At 35.8% G+C, this 26,650-nt stretch overlaps 1 protein-coding gene across 2 annotated transcripts in view; it reads left to right on the forward strand.

The window, feature by feature from the left end:
• IQCM (IQ motif containing M) overlaps positions 1–26,650 on the forward strand; it is a 437,801-nt gene that overhangs the window by 304,082 nt on the left and 107,069 nt on the right. For both annotated transcript variants that reach the window (XR_008549806.1, XR_008549805.1), the window contains exon 13: positions 20,184–20,254. The gene's annotated coding sequence lies outside the window, so the exon portion shown is untranslated. The remainder of the gene's footprint in view (positions 1–20,183; positions 20,255–26,650) is intronic.

The following is a 26,650-nucleotide window of genomic DNA, read 5'->3' on the forward strand; positions in this document are numbered from 1 at the left end:
TTAAAGATTTATTTATTTGTGCATATAAGAGCTGGGGTGCCAGCCAGAGGGGTGTGTGTGGGGGGAGGGTGAGAGGATTCACCATAGACAGAGTGGGGTAGAGAACACGTAGACTGACTGAAATACACTGCTGAGGGGAGCAGTGGGCGAGACAGGAGAGGTCTGCCTCGCCATGTGGGTTGCTCTCTGTCCGGCTGGGGATCGAACTCGTGCTACAGAGGCTACAGATTGCTTCACAGTGTGGTGCTCAACCCCTTCCACCACCAGGGAGGCCCCTCTTATTCTCTTCTGTCATGGAGATAATCATAAAATTGGATGAGAGAAAGAGAACATGGTAATACAGTTTGTTTTCTATTCTTCACCATGTGGTAGTCATTTCAATCTTTTCCATCTCCCAAGAAAGAAAACAAATGACTCTTTAGATAAAAGTTCTATAATCAGCAAAAACATCTCAATATGATTGATAAAGTCCAACAACTGGATATTGGATGATTGGAAATGGTAAGATGAGTTGGTGCTCCTGAACTAGTTATTTAATAAAGTGAACGCATATTGGAAAAAAATACTTTTACCATTTTGCATCAAACAAAATCTCAGCAAGCTTGACCGAGCAAGAGTGTTACCATCAGATACAGCATAGTTCTTTCATTAACTTGACATTGAATTCTGGAGATAGTCCAAGCTTGATGGAGATCTACAAGAAAATCTGATTCCCATTTGTTGAATTTTCCAAGCATTTCTGAAAAATCACCAAGACTGGTATTGATGGAATTACTATATTTTAAAAGAAAACACAACCAATTCTCTTCTGTTGAGATGGGGAATCCCCAGTACCTTCATATTTTTGTCCAATTGCATCAGATGCCCTGAGAAAAAAATAGTATTCTTTTGTATATAGAAACTACCATATTAATTTTTCAATACAATTAAAGAAAAATATAGAAATTTCCTTTATGTAAAGACGCTGACTGCACCATACATACATATAAACAATAATTCTATATATAAAAAATTGTCAAAATGTTGGCAAAAAACAATGGTTTCATATGTGACATTTTAAAGGAGGTTCTACTATGATTTTACATGTGTTTTTGATATTAAATTCTTATAATTTGCTGAGTTTTATGCTACCGTGATTACATTGTTCTTTCTTAATATGCCATCCCATAGCACCTGGGCATATATTCAGTAACTTATGGGTTACCTTGAATTTGGCAAGTTAGCATTTTCAAAGAGCTTCAGAAAGTCTAATTTGCTTTTTGAGGTATTACAAATAGCTTATGGAAGATAATTACTGGCTTAGGCAGCACTGCAGTGGTAGGTGTTTTTGTAGTTGTTCTTCTTTGATGCTGTTTTATTTTTCTTTCTTTCAGTAAAGTGGATATGTCCACTGATGTACATTAATTTTTTTTTAATTCTACTAGTTCATACAGGTTTGAACAATGCACTCACAGGTCAAATTTCCATACACCCCACATCTCAATCAAAAAATAAATTTCATTGTGTTTTTATACTAATGTGAATTGAAATGTGATAATCCCTCCCTTTTTTCACTTTCCTATTCTAATTTTAACACCAACACCTGTTCAGATATTCACATATTCACATATCTCTGGCACCCCATTTAAAGTGCGTATGTTACAGATTGAGATTCAGTATAGAATAGGGGAGGGGAAATAGGTGACAGGGATTGGAGTTGTATCTTGTAATTTCTTAAAGAAGTTATATCAGCCCCTCAGCACTCTTCAAAGTAAAAGCACCTCTAATGAACATTATTTTTTTCTTCTAAGACACATCCACTAATTCTGAGCAATGCTTAGACAATTTAGTACATGTTGTTGGTAATATCAAGCAGAAACATCCTTGCTAATTTAAAGGTATGTCTGTTAAAGATTTCTATCTTCAAATATATAATTAACTTGCCATATGGAAACTTTTTGTCAACACATTGGATAAGACTGCAAATGATTTAATTTTAATTTTCTAAATGTTCTATAAAATCATCTATTAAACATAAGAGAGTCACATTGGCATTTATGTGTTACATTTATAACAACCCGTTGTCAAATGGAAGACACTGAGTTTAAAATTTTCTTTTTTATTCCAAATTTACTCCATAGGAGAATTATTGAGGAAAATGCTCTTTTCCATCAACATTGTACACTAAAATTGCTATGCTTTTTTACTTTTAAGGGAGATAGAAGAACCAATAAATATTTCAAGAAGTCTATACTATATAGTGTCTGAGAATGAGTTTTGTCTCAGAATTGAGAAAGAACAAGGATGAGATGCTTATCTACTTCCACAACATATGTACATGTCAGTGAAAACCTAGAGCATATCTACAAAGAAAAATTCTATAGGAGAAAGTGCTTCAATCCTTGTATAAACAATCTTTTTGATTCTAAGAGGGTGATTCATTTCTTTAGATTTCATCTCAGAAATAGTCAAGATCTCAAACAGTATCCTAGTTGATCAGTTGCAATTCACACAGTAATTACAATAAAATCAATGACACATTTATTTTGTGTGGGGCTTGTATAGTCAGCATGCACCCTGAACCCCTTCTTTCACATAAGATTTTGGAGTCTTACAGCACAGTCAAAGAATGTTATCCATTTCAATAGAAGCATCTTAACAAGCTTGACCTCAGAATGATCCTGAAATTTACAAGCTAAATAAAATAATGATATTCTAATCTTGGGAATAAGTCCAAAACTATATAGATGATGCATAGGAGGGAAGAATGCAGTTCTTAGAAAACACTAGGCATATAACATATAAAGTCAGATTTCAATTGTGCTTAATTTGAAATAGCAGTTATTACTATTTGGTATTAAAGAGTCTTTCATTGAATTTCAATGTAGAGGGTACCAGAAAGTTCATCTCAGTGTAATTGACATTTTATTCTGTTTTTCCTCATTCAGTGTTGTTCAGACTAATAACAAAAGAGTACCTGAGGGGTGCTTTTTTCTCTGACATCAACCTCTGGGGACAGAGGTTGGGGGGTGGGCCTGCAAGTACCGAGCTTCTAATCAAGACTTGATCTTTCTGACAACATGCCTCCATCCTGAAGCTATCCAGAGGCCTTTTGGAGAATGTAAGACAATTCTATGTCCCTTATCACTCAGGAAATTCCAAGGGCTTTAGGAGCTGGGAACAAAGGAACCAGGGACAAAGACCAAATTTCTTTCTTTGCCATGGAGCTTATTATAAGTCAAATGGGTAAAACAAAGGTAAAGGGGAGTTATTGAAATCACATTTAGCTGTCTGTACCATTGCTTTTGTATATGGAAGACTCTGGAGTATTTTTAATGCCAAGGCCTCTGGGCATCAAGTTCAGTCTCTACCTTCCTTAAAATGAGACTAAACTCATCAAGTTTCCCATGTGTGATTTTGTCAGTTGACACCTGTAATATTTGCCACTAGTTCTTTTTCCCTGTAAAGTTTTATATTTCAGGTTTCAACTCTTAAAGGTCCCGTCTTTGTCCCCTGGAAGATTTCCTCTGAAGTGATCTGCCTTTCTTCCTAGCTCAAGCAGGTATCTGTGTACATCCTTCTCCTGTGCCTGTTACACCCTGCCTTTGCCTGAGGTTCAGCTTCTGCAGTAGATGCTAGCACTTGAATCTCTCATTTCTCAGACTCTGGTCACAAGTGGTGAAGTTTCAATTCATATTGTTCTCCTCTGTGACTTCCAAACCATATTTCCCTCCACTCGATTAAATATTTCTATATGACTTTTTCTATTTCTAGATCTTGTCTTTATGCGCTGGTCAGCCATCCTCATGCCTTGCACACACATTCATCGCACACCAGTTGCATCTTCTCCAAATAAAATTCAGTTAGAATCCTGTGAGGCTTGACCATGCCGCCAAAACTGGTCATTAAACCATCGAAATTTCCATTCTACAGACACCTCTGTATCCTTTTTTTATTTTTATTTTTTATTATTATTATTTTTTAGAATTGTAATTTTTTTAAAGATTTGTTTATTTTTATACAAGAACCGGGGTATAGGCCAGATATGCGGGAGGGTGAGAAGATTCACCAGAGACAGAGTGGGGAACAGAACAGGCAGACTGATGAAATACCCTGCTGAGGGGAGCAGCAGATGAGCCAGGAGAGGTCTTCTGCACCATGTGGGATTCTCGCCGGCCGGCTGGGATTGAACCCACGCTCCAGAGGCTGCTTTTGTCTCTTTTGTGTTGGATCTGAGTGCCCAAACACGCCTAAGACCAGTGACAAGAAGTATATGGTTTATGTTTTCTTCGATGATTTATGGTTTCAGTATTACATCCAAGTTTTCATTATCCATTTTGAAATAATTTTGGTGTATGGTGTTGGATAGTGATCTAGTTTATTCTTTTGCATATGCCTGTCCAGGTTTCCCATCACCATTTACTGAAGAGATTTTCCTTGTTCCATTGTTTGTTCTTGCTTGCTTGTCATAAATTAGCTGTTCATGTATGTGTGATTTCATTTCTGGACTCTCAGTTCTATTCAATAGATCCAATTGTCTGATTTTATTACATTACCATGCTGTTATAGTCACTATTGCTTTGTAGTGTAGTTTGAAATTAGGGAGCATGACCTTCCATTTTTGTTTTTTTAATCAGGATTGTTTTTGCAATTTACAACTTTTGTAGTTCCAAATAAATTTAATGATATTTTTCTGGTTCTAATTCTCTAAGGAATATCATTGGAATTTTGATAGCAAGTCCAATTGAATATGTGTATTGCTCTAAGTAATATAGTCATTTTAATGATGTTAATTGTTCCAATAGATAAGCCCTGAGTATCTTTTCACCTTGTTGTATCTTCTTCTATTTCTTCCAACAATGTCTTAAAGTTTTTAGTGTATAAGTCTTTAACTCCATTGGTTAAATTTATTCCAAGATGTTTCTTTTTTTTTAATTTTTGTTTTATTTTTAATTTTTTTTTTTTGCATAGAACTGAGTGTAGACAAGAGGTGTGGGGGAGGAGAGCTGGGGGTGGGAAAGGATTCACCAGAGACAGAGTGGGTAGCAGAACTGGCAGACTGACTGAAATACACTGCTAGGGGAAGCAGCAGGTGAGACAGGAGAGGTCTGCTGTGCCATATATGGGTTAGCTGCCTGACTGGGGATAGAAGTCAGACCTTTGAGAGGTAATGCTGAGACTTAATGCCCAGGCCACTAGGGAGGCCCTGTTTAATTCTGTTTTGATGAAGTAGCAAATAAGATTGTTTTTCTGATTCCTCTTTCTGCTATTTTGTGTATTGATTTTGCTATCTGCCATAATTCTTTATTTGTTTATTGTTTTTAATAGCTTAAAAAAAAAAAAAAAACTTCAGCCTTTAAGAAACCCAAAGACTTTGTATTTGGTTTGTTCATCAAAGCATTTAGTAATTTCAATACAAGAACAAAATGTATTATTCTTTTGCTATTTACTTTAAAAAGTGATATACAGTGGATAGTCTTCTATACTTTGCTCTTAGAAGCAATTCTCCCTAGAAAATACTTAAGGTCCAGGGTTGAATTTTTTTTCTGTCCTTCATGCCTGAGTCTCACTCAGAGAGATGGCTAAGAAGAAGCCCCTGCTACAATAAATAATCATGGCAAGGGGAAGGTTTGCTATTAGACGTGGTCCTAAGGGGGAAATGAGCTAAGCAAAAATAATCTGGTCCTGGGTAAAGGGTGGTAAAGCATAGAGGAAGGACTTGAATTAAGACCTGGGGCTCTCCTCTGTGATCCCCTTTAGACACTCCCCTACTGACCCTCCTTCCACAGGCTTCTCCCACCTGCCTTAAAGCCCTTTGGGAGTTTCTAAATATAGAAAAAATCCACACTTGCCCTGAAAAAAAATAGAAACACACAACAAGTATTATTTGCTCAATCTCATTGGTAACTCAAGTACTAAGAATGAAAACAGTCTGTAGGAGTTTTAAATAATGAAAGATGTGCTTGAAGGAATACATATTTGTTCCAGGGGAAAACAATGTAGCATACAATTTTCTGGAAACATTTTAAGGCAGAACAGAGCTAGATTTTAGATCTGTAAAATATCAAAATAGTAGTACAGCCACAAAAATACTGTTATTTTGATACTTAATAAAAACTCAGTATTCTCTTATAAGGGAATACCAAAGTCAGCATCGCCCTATCTTTAAGCACTGTTACAGGAGAGTTTATCCCGAGGCATTGATTTAAACATTTGTATCTATTTTAGAGTTTCTAGATCTTGCTACAAGGTCAGAATCGGGTATCAGACCTTTGGTCACTCTACTCTGATTTTACCTTGCACCTCTCTTTCAAGATAAACAGTAGTGTTTCAAAATGACTACAAGTCTATTGAAGTTGAATGATAATCTCCAGTAGATATTCCTTTAAATGTTTAATTATAGCAAACATTATTATAATGTTTATATAAAATAGTTTGTAGTATTTAATCAAGATCTTTAGTAATATGCAATACATGTTAATACCTAAAAGAGTTATAAAAAGAAACATGTAGTACACAGAAAAGAGAATCACAAGATGAAATTCAAATTGGGTATAAATGAGGAAAAGGTTCTCAAGTACATGTGTATCTAAGACGCACAGTAATTTTAAAAGCTTCCTTGTCTTTGAGGACAGAAGCTACAAATCTGAAAAGGCTAGATATTAGAACAATAGCTCAAACCTGGGAAAGGGAAGATTTCTCCTAAGAAGATTGAGTTCAATTTCTCTTCAGAGTAGCAGAGTTGGGAGGACAGCTCCAAGTTAGAAATGATTGCCTGCTATTTAAATTTTGTTCTATAACACAAAGGAAGAGCGTAAATTTCCTTCTTTCTCTGAAGCCCATATGCTTATATAAAAAATGTATAAAAAAGAAAACTAAAGACCAATTTTAGTTAGAAATATTGACATACTTCCTAAGTAAAATATTAGCAAATAGTATTCAGTAATATATTAAAAAGAATAATTCACCACGGCCAATTGGGCTTTAGTCCAATAATCCAACTGCTTCAATATTTAAAAATGCATTAATAATATTTAACATATTAATAAGTCAAAGGAGAAAAAAACAAATGATGGCCTTAACATATGCTGACATAACATTTTAAAGTTTTCATTACCCATTCCTGATCCAAGAAGAAAAACTCCTAGAAAAATATGATTATATAGAAATTTCCTTCCCATGCAAAAATATTTATGGCAACTTAAAGTGCCATGATGAAAACCAAAACACTTAAAGCATTACAGTTACAGTCAGAAATATAACAGTGACGTCCACGATGACTGGTAGTGTTGAAGACTAATGACGAAGTGTTAATCCTTCGTACAAAGAGGAAAACATTACTTCATCCACTTATTCCACAAAAATTGAGTCTACTAACTGTCAGTTATATAATGAGGCTTCTAGGCTGGATTGGCTACACTCAACTGGGAAAGATTATTTACATATATAATGATTTCATGCTTGGAGGGAAAAAAAACAGTATCAATTGCGCTTTTAAAATTTACTTGAGTACTAGTTAAAAAATACTATGCAATTACCAATGAATGGTGAGCAAAGATGATTAAATAAAAACATTCCAATTAAAGAAATAATTTGTCAGAAGGAAAAAGATAAATACCGGATGGCCTAACTTTATATGTGGAATAGAGAAACCAAATGAAACGTCAAGAAAAAGTCAAAATTAGCAAGCTGACATAAAACTGAGGCATACACCAAAGGAGGGGAAAGGCATGCAGCAGAACAGGGAGAGGAAGAACAGTGTGGGATATGGTGATGGTTCACGGGTGATAAGGTGGCGGGAGAGCTATAGTATTACGATAATGTAAGAAAAAGAAATAAGTAATTAAAAAAAGAATTTTAAAAAGGGATATAGAAAAGGGATATAGAATTTAGAATTTGAAAAAGAATATAGAATTTAAAAAAGGAATATAGAAAAGAAAAATATAACACCTCTTTTAAGAAAATGATAAACTAGAGAAGGTGAGGTCTCTGAAGTTTAGAGGGAAGGCAATAAGGTCAAAGGTGTATAGTGGGTAGTGGTGGGGGAAAGAAAGAAAAATGAAAAACTACAAGTGTAAAAAATAAAATGCTTTTTAAAAGGGATCCAACCCTTAGTCTTGCATAGACAGACTTACTATTACTGACTTAAATTCTTCTTACATTCATGTATAAAGTAGATGAAATTCCAATGCAAATTACAACATATATTTTTTTTAACTTCACAAATTTCATCTAGAAGTAGAAATTGCCCAGATTTGGGTGAGAAATGCTGGAATGAAGATGAATTAGGGTGATATATTCAGATCAATTTTAATTTTACTTAAGCTACAAGAATTAAAATAATGTGGTACCAGTAAGAAAATAGATAATACATTGGAACAGAAGAATCAATAAATAGATTAAATGGAAATGATAATTATTCAATCACTGATACTTTAAAAGATAACATAGCTATCTAAAAATATGGAGTTGAATTCCTACTTCAGATTTAACACCAGAATGAATTTCAGATGAATTAATGGTTTACATGCTTTTTTAAAATAAAATGCAGCCATAGAGATACTGGAATGAGATGTAACTGAATATTATGATCATTTTGGATCAGGGAAAAATCACCCAATCTTGACACGAAATCTGGAACTCATAAAAAAAAGAGCAGACTTATTTTTACTACATCCCAACTTAAAACTTCTATATAAACAAAGAAGCTCCTAAAATATCAATAACTAAGATAGAGTCACAACATATAGCACATAAAATAAGCTAACATCTTTCAATTAAAGTGAACTATTGCATATTAATGTAACAAAGAAACCAGCTTTTTTAATAGCATAGCAAAGGCTATGCACAGACAACTCATAGAAGGGGGGAGACAAATAGCTCACATCAAATACAGAGTATGTTCAGTTTCACTGAAACAAACAAACAAAAAAAAATGATAGCATCTTACCTGTTGAATTAGCAAAAGACAAATTGATTGACGGGTACTGTCCAGTTTGGGTGAGAGTGAAGGAACTTGCATTTCTTTAAAACTCTGTCTGGATTGTACATGAGCCCAACATGCCCTTTAGGGAACACTTTTCCAAAATGTGTTAATTATTTTAATTGTTACTTTCCTTTTAATTATAAATTTCAATATTAGGTATAATGTCTATAAGAGAAGCCAGTTTACAATGCATGTTTAGATGGTTATGAGCAATATTTTAAATGTAGAAATGTGGGAAAATCTAAATTTTCATCTTTAGGGATTGGTCAAGTAAATTTTGCCCCAGTGAGTATGCTCAAATATTATGCATTGTTTAATGAGGTAGATCTACATATTCTGTTTAGGAAATGGTATATGGTAAATTACTAAGTGAAAAGGGAATCAGGTGTCCTCTATTGTAAAATCTGACCACTGTAGTTCAAGTGGATATGGTATATATTCATAAATTCACAGATATTTGCATGAGGTTATTTCAGATTGTTGGGAGTTCTTATCCCTAAAGAATCGGGTTCATAAGAAGAGAGCAGAGCAGGAAAAGCAGATCATCATCTGTTCCACTTTATATTCTTCTGTATTTTCTCAAATTTTTTATATAGGGAACATGCTTTGCTTTTATAGTAAAAAGTCCTTATGAAGATTTAAAAGTTCTTTGGTGAAAATAAATCTGAAAATAAAACTGTGTGTTTCTGTATTTTCTGATTTTCTTTGAGAAAGAAAAAATTCTTTCACTCATACTCACATGCTGGATTTCTAGCAAAAGTTAACTTTATGAACAACTTGATAATCTATGTTTTGAATTATTTATATCCTCTTTGAAGTTTTAAGTCAGAGAGGGCACCTCCATATTTTCTTCCTCTTCAGATCCTAATCCTCCATATGACACCAAAGTCTCTCCATATTGATGAGGTAGAAAGAGTGCAATGAATGTTAGATTTCAGGTGGAGGGTGTTTTTTTTATCTGTTCCCTTCCACGTGCTAATCATGGAGGGCAAAAGAAGTAAACTCAGCTGGCAGATGTTTAGCCATTCCAGGACTCAAGAGTGACAAAGCATGGAGCAGTAAATTCAGAGATGTTTCTAGGAAGAGTTCTTTACTAAAGGTTTTTTTTTTTTTTTTTTCCTGCTTGGCTTAGGTTTAAGGCAATGTTTCAGTGCCAACCCACCTCTACCCACCAGCCCTGGAGGCTGGTTTCGTCCTTTGGGAAATCTGGGGTTTAATTCTAAGTCATTAAAAAGACTGTCTTTTCCTTATTCTTACTTAGTCTAGAAGTCCATTTCCATTCTAGTGTAACCTAAGAAATTTGTTTGTTGCAAGAGGGAATACAAGATTTATACTGGCCCAGTTCCATAGCGTTAGCTCCAAAGAACACTCACATGAATCCAGTCCCCTGAGGCACTTCTTGCTTCTTTGCACTTTTCCTGACCAGAGACCAAAAATTAAGCAACACACCAGACCAGAAGTACAGTTCAGGCCAGGTTCAGAATCTCATAGATTACCAAAAAAAAAGGAAAGTACCTGCATTTCTATCCATTGCATTACTGATATCTGCCAGAGAAACAGTAGCTAGGTGATTTTCTGTTTTCTAAAATGTTGTTCTAATCTATCAAGTTATGTTTTTTGTCTGTGTGCTGAGAAAGTCTCAGAATAAAGCAGTTTTTAATGTTTTCTAAACATGCTCATTGTTCATTCATCACTATTCTGTCAAATATTTGGCACATTGGTTGACCAAAAATCTGGCAGGTGTGAATGGCTTTGGTTTATTTCCCCTATAATCCCTTGCCAGTACTCTGATACTGTAAGTGCCATTACACCATGGCTCATCTGTTCCCTGTATTTCAAAAACTCATTCTTTAGGAGAATGACCAAGTCTTTCCAACACTGGAAAAAGGAGACAATGCCACACTTCAGATGCCATCATACATCAGTAGAAAATAGGAAAACCATAGGTTTTACCAAGCATGACTTCGCTTTTGGCCATGGATGTTCTGCCTGTCTGTAGTTTGGAATCTAACTTGCTCGTGGAATTGTGTGTTTCCAAGATGAAACAGAAAAGGCACAGGAAGGAGAGAAAAAATTCTGTTTTAGCAACCCACTGTGTTATTACGGTCACACAGCAGAAACAGTTTTTACGTGAACAACTCTCTGACTCCTGATAAGCATTTAAATACTTTGAGGATACTTTAGATTTTGTCTTTGGTGACTTGAGACCCTTAAACCACAGGGAGATAATATAAAATAATACTCTTCTGATCAAATTACTCCTTTTGTTCTATTTCCTTACCTAAAATCCCTAACAGTTGTTTTAGTGGATACATCTTGAAGAAAGAAAAATGTGGCAAAGGCCATATTATTTCTTTCTGATTTCTGAAGATCCTTGAAAACACTTCAACTGTGAAACTTTTATGTTGGAACAAAATGGTCAGGAGGTGAGATCAGTCCTTACAAGAGCAGCATAGTAATACTGAAGGGGCAGGAAACATGACTGCAGCATCAGGTTTAAGGAGGCATGTTTGCCTGGTTGGGCTCCTGTAACAAAACTTTGTAGACAAGGTGCTTTCAACAACAAAAATTTTACTTCTTAAATTGTTCAGGAAACCAGAAGCCTGTAATCAGAGTGTTGGCAGACCTGGCTTCTCCTAAGACCACTCTGGCTGGCTTGAAGATGGCTGCCTCCTGCTGTTTCTTCACATGGCCTTCCTCTGTCTATGTGCATTCCTGAGGGAATGTCTAACAAGACAAATCGTAAAAGATACACTGGCCATCTTTCCTCAGGTCTTGCAGTCTTAATTTCTTATTAATTGGGGATTGGATATTTGAGTAATTGGCTGCATGGCCTCGGTCATTACCATATATTCTACAGAGCCCTAGTTTCCACATACAGAGATGGGAGAAAGTATCTTCTTTCTAGCGAATTCACAGAAACTCAATGAAACAATTGACAGACCATTTATTATAAATATATATATATATATTATGTTGGAAAGTCATAGTATTTTATATAACTCTGATTTTTAATGCAATGCCTAGCATATGATAAGAACTGAATAAATGTCCATTGACTGATAATAATAGCTTAAACAAGACACTAAATTTTAAGTACTGTGGAAATGGAGGGGGAAATGATAATATACTTTGAAAGGTTAAAAGGGGACAATTATTTGATGGAAGGTTGGTCAACTTGATATGGTATGTAAACATGTTGATTTTTAAAGATGCACAGCTGAAACTTACATAATGCAATAATGCAATATTGCTTCATGAATAAAGTAAATAAATAAACTTACCCAAAGAGGCCAGGAGGGGAAAAAAAAGAAAATTGTTGACATCAGCGGATAAGTACAGAAAGGAAGGTTAAATAGACTGGTCGGCCTGACAATGTGTAAAGCAACTTTCTTAGAGAATTAAAATGTGTGTTTTTACAGGCTTTCTCCTAATGCTTATGCAGCGAACAAATACATTGCTCTGTCTGCAATATTATTCTATAGAATAATAATCTTTACACTTAGAAATTTTATGGAATTCTGCCCAAGTTTTCTTTTTCTCAATTTCACCCTCCATTACCCCTATTATACCCCATATAACTACACGATGGAGATCAAATTGCTCCATATTTTCCTTAGCACTCAGCTTTTTCTGTTTCTTCTTGTCACCACCCACAAAAGTTCCCTTCTTGCATGTTTAGGTGTTTTCCCACACATTTTCTTCTATCTACTCCCGTATCTGTACAATCATTCTTGTGATGAAAACTGAAACAGATATCACAAAATGGGTATGGTAGATTGCTTGAAAAACCGACTGTATTATTCTCCTTCCTGTGAACATATCCTTACCTGTCACCTGGCAGCTCTTGCCACCAAGAGCTGAATTCTGCTCCTTCACCCTGCAGTCTGTGCTGGCCTCTGATGCGCTGGCCAGTAGCATGTGACACAAGTAACAGTGAACAGATGCCAAGCCTCAGCCTCAAGAGAGTAGTGATAGTCTCTGTTGCAAATTCTTACTTGCCAATGTTGGGCTAACTTGTGAGAGGATAGGACTTTGTGTTGCAGAAATGAGTCACCCCTGCTGACAATAGATGCAGAAGACCTGCTGAGCCCAACAGAACCAGCCATTTGAACTCAGCCCAAACTAAAGAAATAGATTTTGATGTGGTTTTTATGTAGCAGAAGCTATTACTGTGGGCTACTTGGGAAGTTTGTGAAGTCCCCTTCCTGTTCTTTGATGAGAAATATTTGTGGCAGCTTGGTGCACTTCTATATTGTGGTGTTATTGACTAAAGAATGGGGAATGATATACTCTCTTGAGGATAGTTCAAATTCTTTGATTTTGGAATGTACTATAACATTTTTATATTTCTATTACATAATTTAGGTATATTTTTCATTAATGACCTTGGCAACATTCTAATACTCTAAATTATGACAAAGCAAACAGTCCCTAAGTTATACTATTTTCATTTAACTTCACTCTTCCTAACAGCTCCAGTGAGTTGAAATATAAAGTGGAGCTAGTAGTAAATAGAATCCAGAAAATGTTAATTTTCTTGATGCTGTAAGGAGAGAACACTGGCTGGCTGCCACTGCTGCCTTGGGGTCAGAGCCAACCTGGGAATGAACGGCTGCTGTTATTCAGAAAAATTCAGATAATATTTGGAAAGATGTAATTTAGGGGAAAATTTAAGAGGAAAAATGGGAGGAGGGACAGTGAGCTAAATCAGAATAGCAGTTTAGATTGTAAAGATATCAAATGCTTCCAGAAGTATTGGGTATGCCTTCCAAGAGTATCCGGAGGGGGCAATATAAACAGGAATGGCAATGTCCCTGGCAAGACATCTAGGGGGCAAATTGGCATAGTGAAGGAATATGGGATTTGTGATCAAGAAACTAGATTCTAGTTTTGGCTAAAGCAGAGATATTCATGTTTTCTCATAGTTTTAGAAACAAGTATCTTTCTGCCTTATGAAGCTGTTGCACAAACTACTTTAAAAAATATTAATGTTTGCTTAAAGAAATACTTTGATAAAGGCAGTTTCTTATTTATTATTTCTTTCTCCTATTCTATTCTATGAAAAAGTAGGTCTCAAAACATGGTTTGAGATCCCAGGGCTCCCAGACACTGGCTGCAAGTGAAAAAGTCCAGCTGTCTTCTGTTTAGATGGAAATTAAAGGAATCTGAATATCTATTTAAGACTTCTACTCTTCTCACTATTTTCTTTAGTTTGGAAAATGTTTTTATTAAAATTGTTATTGTAATTGTAATTACATGATGGATTATTTACTATTTTAAATGAGCTGATACATATTTATATTGTTCTCAGCTTTAATTTCTAGTCTGTTAAGACTGATGGAGATAACCCATATAAATGAAAATTCTTTGATATTCTTAACAATTTTTAAGAATGTAAGTAGAAGCTGAGACAAAAAACACTGAGGACCACTGTTGTGTAGAAAGTGGGATCAGGGATATTATATTTACTTGACAGACTGGGAATTAAAATAATATATATGAATTCACTTGAAGAAAGTGACTTATTAGAGATTGCTCTAGAATGATAAATTTCAAATTCAAAATTCCTTTTAGATTTTAAGTTTGTTTTTTCTATTTGTAAAAAGTTTCTGTTGCTCAAATTAAAATGCAATAAAATACACTATTAAAAGTATACAAATAACTACATTTTCACATAAGTATAAATTCACATACCCAAGGTTATCAGAACATGTCTCCAAATTATGCTCTTTTGGCATATGGACTATTTTGAGCTACAGTCCATTGAGAACCAAAAGATGCAGGAAAAGCTTTAGAAACAGGACACACATTTCCAATTCTGTCAAATTTAGTTTCATGTACTTTGAAGCACTGTTGTTTGGTGAATAAATATTTAGGGAGTTATGCACTCTTGGTAAAGATACCTTTTTATCACTACATAATATTCCCTTTGTCCTGGCAATTTTATTTGCTCCCTAGTCCGTTTTTCTGATATTAATATAGTCATTCCATAATTTTTATATTAATGTTTGCATGTTATATCTTTGCATACTCTTTTACTTTTTACCTACCGCCACAATTATACTTGAATTAAATGTTTGTAGATCCAGCATAGAGTTGGCTCATGAATTTGTTCCTTTTCTTTTAAATATTTTCTGGAAATCACCGTCTTTTAGTTAGCTCCTTGAAACCACATTTTTTAAAACATAATTCTAGAAATATTTTTAACTTGAGTCTACCTCTATTATTATTTGTTTGTTCCTTCTCTTATTAGTTTCTCCTTTCCTGTCTTCTACTAGGTTATATGACCAATATTTCTAATATTTAGTATTTACTTTATGTTTTTTTTTTTTTTTTACTTTGACCTGCTCTGTTAGCAATAAATTCTTTCCCATTTACCAGTTCAAGAGGAAAGTAGAGACTTACCACTACTTAGGATCTTTTATCTCTTCCCCTTTCTGACATAGTCTTACATTTGCATCTTTAGCCTGGAAAATGACATCAGACAGCATTGTAATTTCTGGTCCTACTATGAAACATATTTTAAAGAACTCAAGAAAACATTTTGCTGTATTTACCCAGTTATTTTTTATTCTGTTGTTAGTCCTTTATTCCTTACAATTTAAGTTTCTCTCAGATTATTGATTCTTTTTCCATCTGATGAACTTTATTTATCAATTCCTTTAGTGCTGGTCTGTTGGCGATAAATTCTTTGAGGTTTTCTTCATCTGTTCATGTCTTCATTTCACTTTGATTTCTAGAGGATATTTTTGCTTGCTGTATAGTTCCAGATTTTGTCTCCAATGATCCAAATTTAATGCTTTCAATATTGTACCTCAAGTGACTGAGACTATGGCCATTAGTTTCTATTCATTTTCTTCCCTATCATTTTGATTGTATAATTTTTATTTACCTATGACTCTTTGCTTTGACATTTATATTCTACTATTGAGTCTAGCTGGTGAGTTTCAAAATTGGATTATTTATTTTTCTATTCTAAAATTCTGTGGTTTTTATTTACTGGGATTTGTTTGGTGAGACTTAACTCCATTCATTTTAATAAACTTTGGTTTTTTTCCTTCTTGGACTATTTTAACAATAACTGCTTTAAAGTCTTTGTTAGATAACCCCTACATTGTGCTATCTCTTTGTTGGTATCTTCTTGTCTCCTTTCACACAAATTGACATTTTCCTGGTCCTTCACAGCCATGTAATTTTTGATTATGTCTTAGAATCTGGAATCTTGTACTGGGAACCTCTCAATCATGCATAATCCTTTTGGAAATGTTGATATTTTGATTTTGGTAGGTGAGTAGCCTGGTTAGTTTTTGGTTGCAAGTTTTGAGAAGCCTTGTTGGAGTTTTGGCCTCACTATTTCCTTTGTAGTATTTTTGCAGTGTTTTTTTGCATCTGCTCTATGAATCGTGTGTTACTCTAGCCATTCAGAGTTCTGGGTGGTGCTCTATGCAGTTCTCCAAGTTGATGATAGGCGATTATGTGTTAAAGCTATTCATGTGCCTCTTGGAAGTGTTCCCAGGAGTTCAAAAACTACTTCTTTCTGGTCATTTTGCCAACTTTTTCCTCTCTGTGTCCTCTGTGGGGCTCCTTTTTCCAGTTCAGTAAAAAATGCAAGACTTCATTGTAGCAGTTCTATCCAGTACTTCCTGCAGTTGCAGTCATTTCCTGAAACTACATGAAGTAAGAAAAAGAAGAAAAGTAACAGGTGCTTATACCACTCTTCTGGGACTCAATCTTCTCTGACTTGTAAGGAGTTTCCACTTCCTCATGGTGTGCCCTCTACCCATCATCATTGCTGTTACTTCCGCTGCCATTGCTAAGGGCTGGCACAGGAGAGAAAGGAGGAAGGAACAATAACAAAGGGGAATTTAAGCTACTCTCTCTGACCACGAGAAGATCCCTTTCCCGTACTGCAAGCTAAAACTTGAGGACTTCTCTTGGCACACTCTATTCTGCAAGACTGCCCACTTCTGATTTTCAGGAAGCTTAAGATCATATCTAGAGATATCAGAGACCAAACTGGTGGGCCTCTGATGATGCAGTGGCAGTGAGAATTCTAATCTTCCTCAGTCTGCCTACAACTATTCAGTTTTAAGCATTTTCAAATATCTACTCAGCCAAACTGTCCATGTTTTATAACTGCATTCAGTGGAAGAATGTACCAACTCTATCTTACCTGACACCAGAATCCCAGTGATCTCTTTTGCAAACAATGAAAGTGTTCAAATGACCAAAGAAAGTCTTTAGAGTGTATGTACATTAGGGAAATGTGATGGTTGGACTGTAAAGTTTCAATTTACTCCTGTGATTTCTATTTCTGTTTGTGATCTTTTACTTGTTATCGCTGTTATCTCTGCAATGACTCAGGAGGAGTTGCCTTAGACTTAAACAGAAGTGCATTCTTCCCTGAATTTCTTACAGCAACCTTGATACATCATTGGAATGTTTAGATAAAATTGCTTTGAAAGTACATGATCAAGCAGATGAGACGATAAAACAGAGACTGGGAAAAATATTTGCAAAAGTTACATATGATAAAAGACTTATCCACAATATACAGAAAAATCTTAAAACAACAATAAGAAATATCCTAATTAAAAAATGGGCCAAAAATGTTCATAGATACCTCGTCAAAGAAGATATACAGATGGCAAACAAGCAGATAGAAAGATGATTCACATCATATGTTATCAGAGAAACGCAAATGAAAGCAACAATGAGCTATTCATAGAATGGTCAAAATTCAAAATACACACAACCATCCTGGTGAGGATGTGAAGTAAGTGCAAAGTTTATTCATTTTTTAGTGGTCATAGATTAGTCATAGTCACTTTGTAAGACAGTTGGAGACTTTATTACAAAGCTATAGTTATCACGTGACCCAGTAAAGCGTTGAAAACATATAGCCACACAAAAACCTGCACAGACATGTTTTTTTTATAATTGCAAATTTGGAAATGACCAAGATGTCTTTCATAGATGAATGAGCAAATAAACGGTGCTAGATCCAGACAATGGGATCTTGCTTAATGCTAAAACGAAGTGAGCTATCAAGTTATGAAAAGGCATAGAAGAGTCATAAATGCATATTACTACATGAAAGAAGCCAATATTAAAAGACTACAGACTGGATGATTCCAATTATATGACATTCTGGAAAAAGCAAAACTGTAAACAGTAAAAAGATCAGTGGTTGCTAGGGAATGGGAGAGAGAGGGATGAATAGGCAAAGCACAGAGGATTTTTAGGGCAATAAAAATACACTAGATGATACGCAAATGATGGATACATGTTATCCAAGTATTATTCCAGACCCATAGAATTTACAATGCCAAGAATGAAACCTCCTGTAGACTTCACGGTTTTGGGGTGATTATGATGTGTTAATATAGATTTCTCAATTGTAACAAATTTATGGGAGTGGGTAATGGAAAATCTTTGTACCTTCTATTCATTTTTGTTGTTAACCTAGAACTTGTCTAAACAATAGCCTTTTAACAAAGGGAATGAAATTCTGAGAGGCCACAACATAAGTGAACGTTGAAGGTAGTAGGCTAAGTAAAATATGCTAGACTCAATTAGAGAAATACTGTATGATTCCACTTTTATGAAGTACCTACAGTAGTCAGATTCAGAAGACAGAGAGTTAAACAGTGATTACCAGTGGCTGAGGGGACAGTGAAAGTGGGAGTCATATTTTAAAAGGGTACTGTGTGGGGCGATGGAACATGTCTGGAGAAGAATGGCACCGATGGTGACACAAAAAATGTCAACAGTACTTAATACCAGTGTGCACTTGAATCTGATTCTAAAGCTAGATGGTCTTGTTGTATACATGGCGACAGTCAAAAATAAAATTTGGAAATATGTTTTAATTTTAAAAGATGCCTTAGTAAATGAAGAAAGTAGTCAGTAAAATATAACACGATCATGGTTTGGCAAAATATGGCCTGCCCATTAGTTAAATCCATCTGCACTCATTTCCCTACTTCTTATCTATGCTTATTTTTGAACTATACCAACAGAGATGAGTAGTTGGGAGAAAGACTGTCCCACTATTATGTTTGTTATCTAGTCTCATAAACTTTAGTGACTATTTTCTAGATTTCTCAAGGTCTCCTCTTGTTTGATATTTTTCTCAACCATGAAATGATTTTATTTTCTCTGTAGAAATTATCCATAGGACAAATCAGGAACAAATCAGTGCAAATTGATTTCAGAAGCATTTCAAAGTGATGCAAATAGAAAATTACTATGATTTTTTATTGTTGTTAAATATATATATATATATTTTGTGTGCCAGTAAAAGCAAGAAGCCATTTTGTTGGAATGTTGCGCTCTAGATTTAGTGAGAGTATGATGAAATAAGATGCAAGGATCACAAAAATGCCAATTATAATCTGTATAATTAAAAATTCCATGTCACGTGAAATCTAAATAAACTAACATTGTTGGAAACGACTGAGAGACCCTCTCCCGAAATACATTTCAAGTTGTTTGTAGTGACTAGTGAGGAATGTGATTCTAGATGGAGTCATTTTTCAGAACTCTAAGTAATTTTTTGATAACTGTAAAGTTTGATTTTATGGTCTGTTGCTCTAAGAGGAAACAAAAATTTGCCTGACTATAGAACTGAGGATTCCAGAGAGGAAAGAGGAGGGGTAAGAACAAAGTTGGGGAGGTGCTATCCTGGTGGTGCAGGCAGTTGAGCGCCATGCTTTGAAGCTGTCCTCAGCCTTCACAGTGCCAGTTTGATTCCTGCTGGCTGGCGAGGGTCCCACATGGCGCGCAGACCTCTCCTGTCTCGCCCGCTGCTCTCCTCAGCAGTGTATTTCGTCAGTCTGCCTGTTCCGTTCCCCACTCTATCTCTGGTGAATCCTCTCACCCTCCCGTGCACTTGGCTTGTACCCCGATTCTTGTATAAATAAATAAATAAAATTAAAATAAGAACAAAGTGGGGGGAACAATGGACTATGGTGCTAGACTACAGGTGTTGTGGTGGTGGGTACACTAGAGTAATAACACCTAAATGGGGGATCTTATTCTCTCAAATACAAACAATGATGTAAGCCAACATTATCTGAATAAATAGTTATGATAATAATAAGTTAAAGAAAGCAAAGCAATTGGTGTAAAATGCTTTCAGTTTTTTCATCTTGTGCCTTTTTTAAGAATTCTGAGCACCATTACATGCTATATCTGAACCTTGTGTTTTCAGAGACAGAACTTAACACTATTAGATTGTGAGACATGAGATACGAAATACAGCTCATCTGCACTATCATACAGGTAACTATGTTATTCCTTTTCTAATATTCAGCCTCTTATTTTGTGGTTTTCACTACTGGTGATCCAAGAGAGCTAATCAGATTTGTAGCTTCATACTTTAAATTCATTCATTCTTACTATGAATATCATTTTGTAATGACTCTCCTCTTAATGAAAATTTCAAGACTATGTAGGATTATGAGTTTAGAAGCCACGTCTAACTTTTTTTTTAACATATGCAGAATAGGGCATCATGTAAAATTAAGAAGAGATCATAATGTCTTTATTTCTAATAGAAAAAGCCTCCACCATTTCAGTTTTAGTTAAAACCATTTAGGTTTTAACTTTAAGTAATATTCCTAACTGCTCTTATAAGTTTTACCAAGACTAAGGTGGTCTATCTTTAGACAAATGAAATCAGGAGCTGAATAGTACAAAATATAGCCACGTGGGCTTATCTGAGAGCACTTAGAAATTTTCCTCTGAGAAAAATGCCCAGTAAGCCTCCATCACAGTCCACGGGGTGTGTCCACCCTTTGCTCCCACCCAGTGCCCCACAATGATAACCGCAGTTCTGTAGTCAGAACCCAAGGGTGTGTTTGGTTGTGGTTTTTTCTGTTCCTTTGCTTTGCTTCTTTATAATCTAAATATGAGTGAATTTATCTAGCATTTGTCTTTCTCCTTTGACTTATTTTGCTTAGTTTTTCAACTCTTGAATGTATATTTTCACTGCAAATTTAAGATAATAAAATTGTCTAACTGTCATTTAATGAGGTGATAGATCATAGATTAATATCTCACTGTCAAGATTGCCAATGGTCAACAATATTAGCAGCAATCATTGTTATTTAAAAATGTCAAAAGACACAGCCCATATTTTATTTGTTTTAATGGAATCTAAAGAGAATTTTGGGACACAAAGTGGAAAGGATTAAAAGCAAAGGATTCCACATGATTAATGGCCGAGATGAATGCAGGTGGCTTATATAGACTGAGGGAATATACAGGTGACAGCTGACATTTTGCTCATGTGGTGGTCACCTGGGATACTCAGAGCAGTGGATTAAATTCCTCCCCGACATGGACACAGGGAAAGGGAGACTTACTGCTCCTGAACTCACATCTCTGAGAAAAGTCTAATAGTACTACAATATGGCAACAGTTTGTGCCAACACTAAATATAACATTTGGCCAAAAAGAAAATATTCTAGAGGTTTACTTTTCTAAAAAGATTTATTTTATTTATTTATGCATACAAGAGCTGGGGTGTAGGTCAGGCATATAGGCCAGACATGGGGGGGAGCTGGTGAGAGGATTCACCAGAGACAGAGTAAGAGCAGAACAGGCAGATCTACTGAAATACACTGCTGTGGGGAGCAGCAGGCAAGTCAGGAATGGTATGCTGTGCCATGTGGGTTAGCTCTTTTTCTGAGGATAGAACTTATGCTGCAGTGCTGCGGGATAGCTTCATCCTGCTTAGAATTAACCCCTTGTACCACCAGGGAGGCCTTAAGAGGTTTACTCTTTTTTTTTTAAGATTTATTTATTTTTATAAAAGAACCATGGTACAGGCCATATGCGTGGGAGGGTGAAAGGATTCATCAGAGACAGCAGGTACCAGAACAGACAGACTGACAAAATACGCTGCTAAGGGGAGCAGCGGGCAAGACAGGAGAAGTCTGCCCCACCATGTGGGATTCTCGCTGGCCTGCCAGGATTGAACCCACGCTGCAGAGGCTGCGGACAGACTCACAGTTCGGGCACTCAACTGCCTGCATCACCAGGGAGGCCCAAGAGATTTACTTTTTAATGTCACATGCCCAGTATTTTCTTGGAACAAAGTAGAAGACCAGAAGCACATTTTTAATTCTAAATGATCTTATCCCTCTACTATCTCACCTTATCATAATTTTATACTTACCCAAATACCCTTCCATGTCACCCTGGAGGTCCCTCCTTTCTTTGCATGTCCCCCTCCCCCCACCTACCATATCAACATCTCTACTCCTGTGAATGCAAGGCTAGATGCTAGAGCTTCTGATACTTCTAAAAGTGAAAGTATTTATCTTCCTTACTAGACCTTCCTGGTCTGTATTCTTTCCAAAAGAAATGTTCTAGCTTGAACTCATAGGTGAGCCATTTCTGAACACTCAATGGTTGACACAATTTTACCTTATAGTCATTGTGTTACCTTAGTATTCAGCTTGTTAAAGACATCTATGGAGAACTTGAGTGTGGAAGGTGCAATATATAACCCATTATTTTTCTTTCTAGGACTATTACTAATTACTATTTTACAGAAAGTGAATATCCAATAACTGAAGAGTGGAAAATGAAAGGATTAGAAAGATTTATTGAGCAGAGAAAACCTGTAGAAATCTTTTTAAAAATTAAAAAAAACAACTTTATGTTCTTTGACATGTGCAATATGACCAAGTAGGTCTGCCAACTAAATTTAAAAAAGCCTTATAAAAGCCACTGATAATTTACTAAAATGGCAGAATAGGCTCAACAATTTGCAGGAAGCTGTGGCTCTGGTGTATGTTTCCCAATATGAAAAGGAAAGAAAAATCTATTTTGGTATCATTAGTTAGCTCACAGCTGGGTTTAATAATGAGGAGTGTTTGGGATGTTCCATGTGGTGTGTAAGACAAACCCAGAGCGGTTGACTGAACTATGGTCAGTGGCCAGAGGCAAAAGAGAGAATGACCTGTGGGAAATATCTACTTCATTCTAACACTAGAGTCTGGGGAAAAGGCTGTGTTATAAAACCCACAGTAATCTAAAGGAACCTTTAGTCACAAATCAATGTTTTCAATTTCTTCCTCATGTTTTCTTATTAAAATAAGTGGAGTTCACTAGAAAGGGTCCAAATAATTCAGGAAGGGAAGGAATTGGGCAGGAGAAAAGCAAGTTAAGAAGAAAGGAAAGAGAATGAATTCATTAGTTTTCTTCTTTTATTTACTTAGCTAATATGCAGTTACCCCTTAAAATGAAGAGTAAATGAGGGATCATCCAGTCTGGGTTCATGATTGTCATTTGCACACTATTACTTTTATTTTTTATTTTTATTTTTTTAAGATCTCTTTATTTATTTGTTTGTTTGTTTGTTTGTTTGTTTATTCATTCATTCATTCATTCATTCAAGCACTGGGTACAGTCAAAAGTGTGGGAGGGTGAGAGAATTCACCAGAGCCAGAGCGGGGAGCAGAGCAGGCAGAAGGACCGAAATACACTGCTGAGGGGAGCAGCAGGCGGCAGGAGAGGTCTGCGCGCCATGTGGAACCTTCGCCCGGCGACCGGGGATCGAACCGGCGCTGCAGAGGCTGCGGGCAGCTTCGCAACCCAGTGCTCAACCGCTGCGCCACCGGGGAGGCCCTACTATTGCCTTTAAAATACAGTTTTACATTTTAAAAAATGCAGCAACTTGAATTATAATAGCAATTATATATTAGAGATTCTAGGATGCCTTACTCTATCGAGAAACAAGAATCTTTCAACAGTTAATCATATTAGTAATTTTTATTAAAATGCTTCCTCCCTAATTCTTGAAAATTCAATCTTTCTTTATTGTTTGAATACTCACCATGATCCCAGCAAACTTTCTCTCTCTCTTATTAAAAATCTATTGATCAATTCAGCAAGAAAGATTTCTTCAATGGCCTTAGCAAATTATCAAAAATTACTATTATAATTTTTACCAGATGATACTTTGCTGCTCTTGTTCTCAATACTCCTATTGGTTGACAAGTAGAAGTTCTTTTTAAAGTTGTCTTACACTTATTTTTTCCGGTTTTCTTGTCAAGAAGCTTGTGCTTTTACCCCTGCATCTGGTTTTATGAGGATGCTCTGCTTTATAGCTTTTTAGTATAAACAATGATTAAATATCCCTTCTCTCACTGAGTTTTAGGCAGACATAACCTAATCTGTGTTATGTGACAAGACCAATTAGTCTCGCCCACTCTTCAGCCTTCTGTCCCTCCCCTCTCAGCTGCTACCCTCCTGGCACTCCATCTCTTTTAGGAAGTGGTGATGGGAGCCAAATTTCCAAACTGAATTTATTAGATGAATATGCAGGTCCAGATTGCATAAATGTGCTCACATCCTCAAGTGGGACTCAGACTCAAGACTTCTTCTGACTCTTTTCTCTCGTTGCATTTTATGTTTCTCAAAAGATTTGGGATGACGGAACTCCCTCACTAGACAGAAAAGAAAGCTGAATTTAAAGGACTAAGGCACATGGAAGCCTCCGTAATAGACTGAATAAGATTAGTGAAAGAGCATGCCATTGTTTTCTTGGATATGCTAAGCTCTTTTGTACAGCAGTCCACAAGTAGCAACCTTGGGCAGGTGGCTGCAGAATCTAGATGATGGATGGACCAGGCCTGCTTTTCATAATTTATGCTCAAGACACTGACACTACAACCAACTGGGTCAACCAGAATCAGCACAGGACCCTGAGGACGAGGCATGGAAACAGGAACAGCTGGTGGTGCACAATTCTGATTAGTACTAATATCACATGACCGGACTGTAGCCGCCACAGCTGGGGACAGTGGGTGCCAAGAAAGCCAGACCCATTTTAGATGTCGAGGGACCAAAGAGAGAAAACATTGAAGTTTGCTTCATTTTGTTTCTAGTATCGAAGGTAGATTTTCGATTTTTAATGTCATTATCATTATTTTCAATATCACAACTGCTAAAGGAGGGATGAGCTATTTGGTAACCAGTAGGTGGATCAATTGTTAGCATAGACAATGGACTTTCTTTTATTTTAAGTTCACAGAGTCTGACATAACACCTAAGTACCATTGCAAATATGCCTACTAATAATTATTCTTTAGAGAGTAAGATTAGTGATCTGTAAAGGCCCAGGCAGATTCCCTTGGATTAATTGTAAGTTACCTTATAAACACATAAATATGAGACTACGACAGGAAAAGGTAGAGGAAGAAAGAGAAATAAAACAAATGTCAAAACCGAACCACAAATGCCACTTCCTTGGACTTTGAGATGACAAAATGATGCCATTTTTTGGTCTGTCAGTTTGCCCCTCACTGTTAATTCCTGAAAATCTCATTGTTATTCCAATGCAAAACATTTGCACAAACTAGTGGATGCAAATAAGTGAAGTGAGGTAGCCTGCTACACAGAGTTGTACAGTAAAGCTGTAAATCAATTCTAAGTCATCATCCACGATTTAAAATATATGTGTGTTTTCAGAGAAAATTCTTCATGGGTCTCTTTTTTCCCCCATTTTATAAGCAGAAGCAAAGGCATTCTTAATCATGGACTATCTTTTCAAGGATGTCATAGAGTAGCAGCCTTGGAAAATAGAGATGGCGTCTCCCTCTGGAGCCGAAAAACAATCTGTTCACTGTCTAGCATAACGAAGATAGTGTTGTCTTTTGGCACAAAGGTCAGGCAGATTTGTGTGTAGTCCATTATAAAAGATTTGGGTTCTAGCTAGGGTTCCTCAGCAAGGATACAAATCCACTTTGTAGACAGCACCCCTCATAAGAGAGGGGATAGTAGAGGAATGGTGGTGAATGTGACACACATTAGGTCTTTGTCTCTGCCCCCCCGGGGGTCTGTGTCTTCTTCCAGAGTTCACAAAACCGTGGTAGGACAACTTGTTGGTTAGAAAGTAAGATAATAACCCCTCCCCCTTCGTAGTCCTTAAGGGTGATTATTTACTGTATACTTATATTTAAATAGCTATTTGTTTTCTCTTATGACCTAATGCATGTGGCATACCTCACCTATTTTGTAGTCTATAGGTCACCCATTATACCTCCATTCCCATTGTTTATAAGAGTATTTCTCTCTTGGTTACTGCTAAGGGCTCCCAGGGCAATTTATGAGTTTTTTCAGTCGTTGATGGCAGACCATCTTGATTGTCTCAAGATTAGCTAACAAAATTCATCCTTCAGTATTAGCTATTTTGACATATGAAAACCTATTTCTTGAGTTGTTCCACATAATTTCTAAAATTAATTTTGAGGTGTTCACTTTACATTTTAAATCAGGAACTCTCAAGTATAACTCTACATTTTATTAAATAATAGTTTTTAATGATGTGATAGAAGCAATTTCCTTTATTGATAGATTCCTACCATTTTTAATACTTATTCATTTCCATATGTATCTTTATTAATTCCTCCTATTTCTCTTTTCTTTTGAAGTATTGTGTTATTTTCTTTATTGCATATCTTCATTCTTCCTTATTTTAATCATAGTATTTCATGATGTAAATTTGTTTTTAATTTCAGTTTTGGCAAGTTTCCATGGTTTTAATAAACAGTGTTGTCATTATAATTCTCTATGTATTTGATAAATTTAGCTTTAATGTATTTATTTAGAAGAGAATTTAATTTCTAAATGTTTTATCAATATCAAGAACAAAATAGAATTCAT

The sequence above is a fragment of the Talpa occidentalis genome, unplaced genomic scaffold (genome assembly GCF_014898055.3).
Source record: "Talpa occidentalis isolate TD23 unplaced genomic scaffold, MPIMG_talOcc4v2.1 talOcc4.8, whole genome shotgun sequence".
NCBI lineage: Eukaryota > Metazoa > Chordata > Mammalia > Eulipotyphla > Talpidae > Talpa > Talpa occidentalis.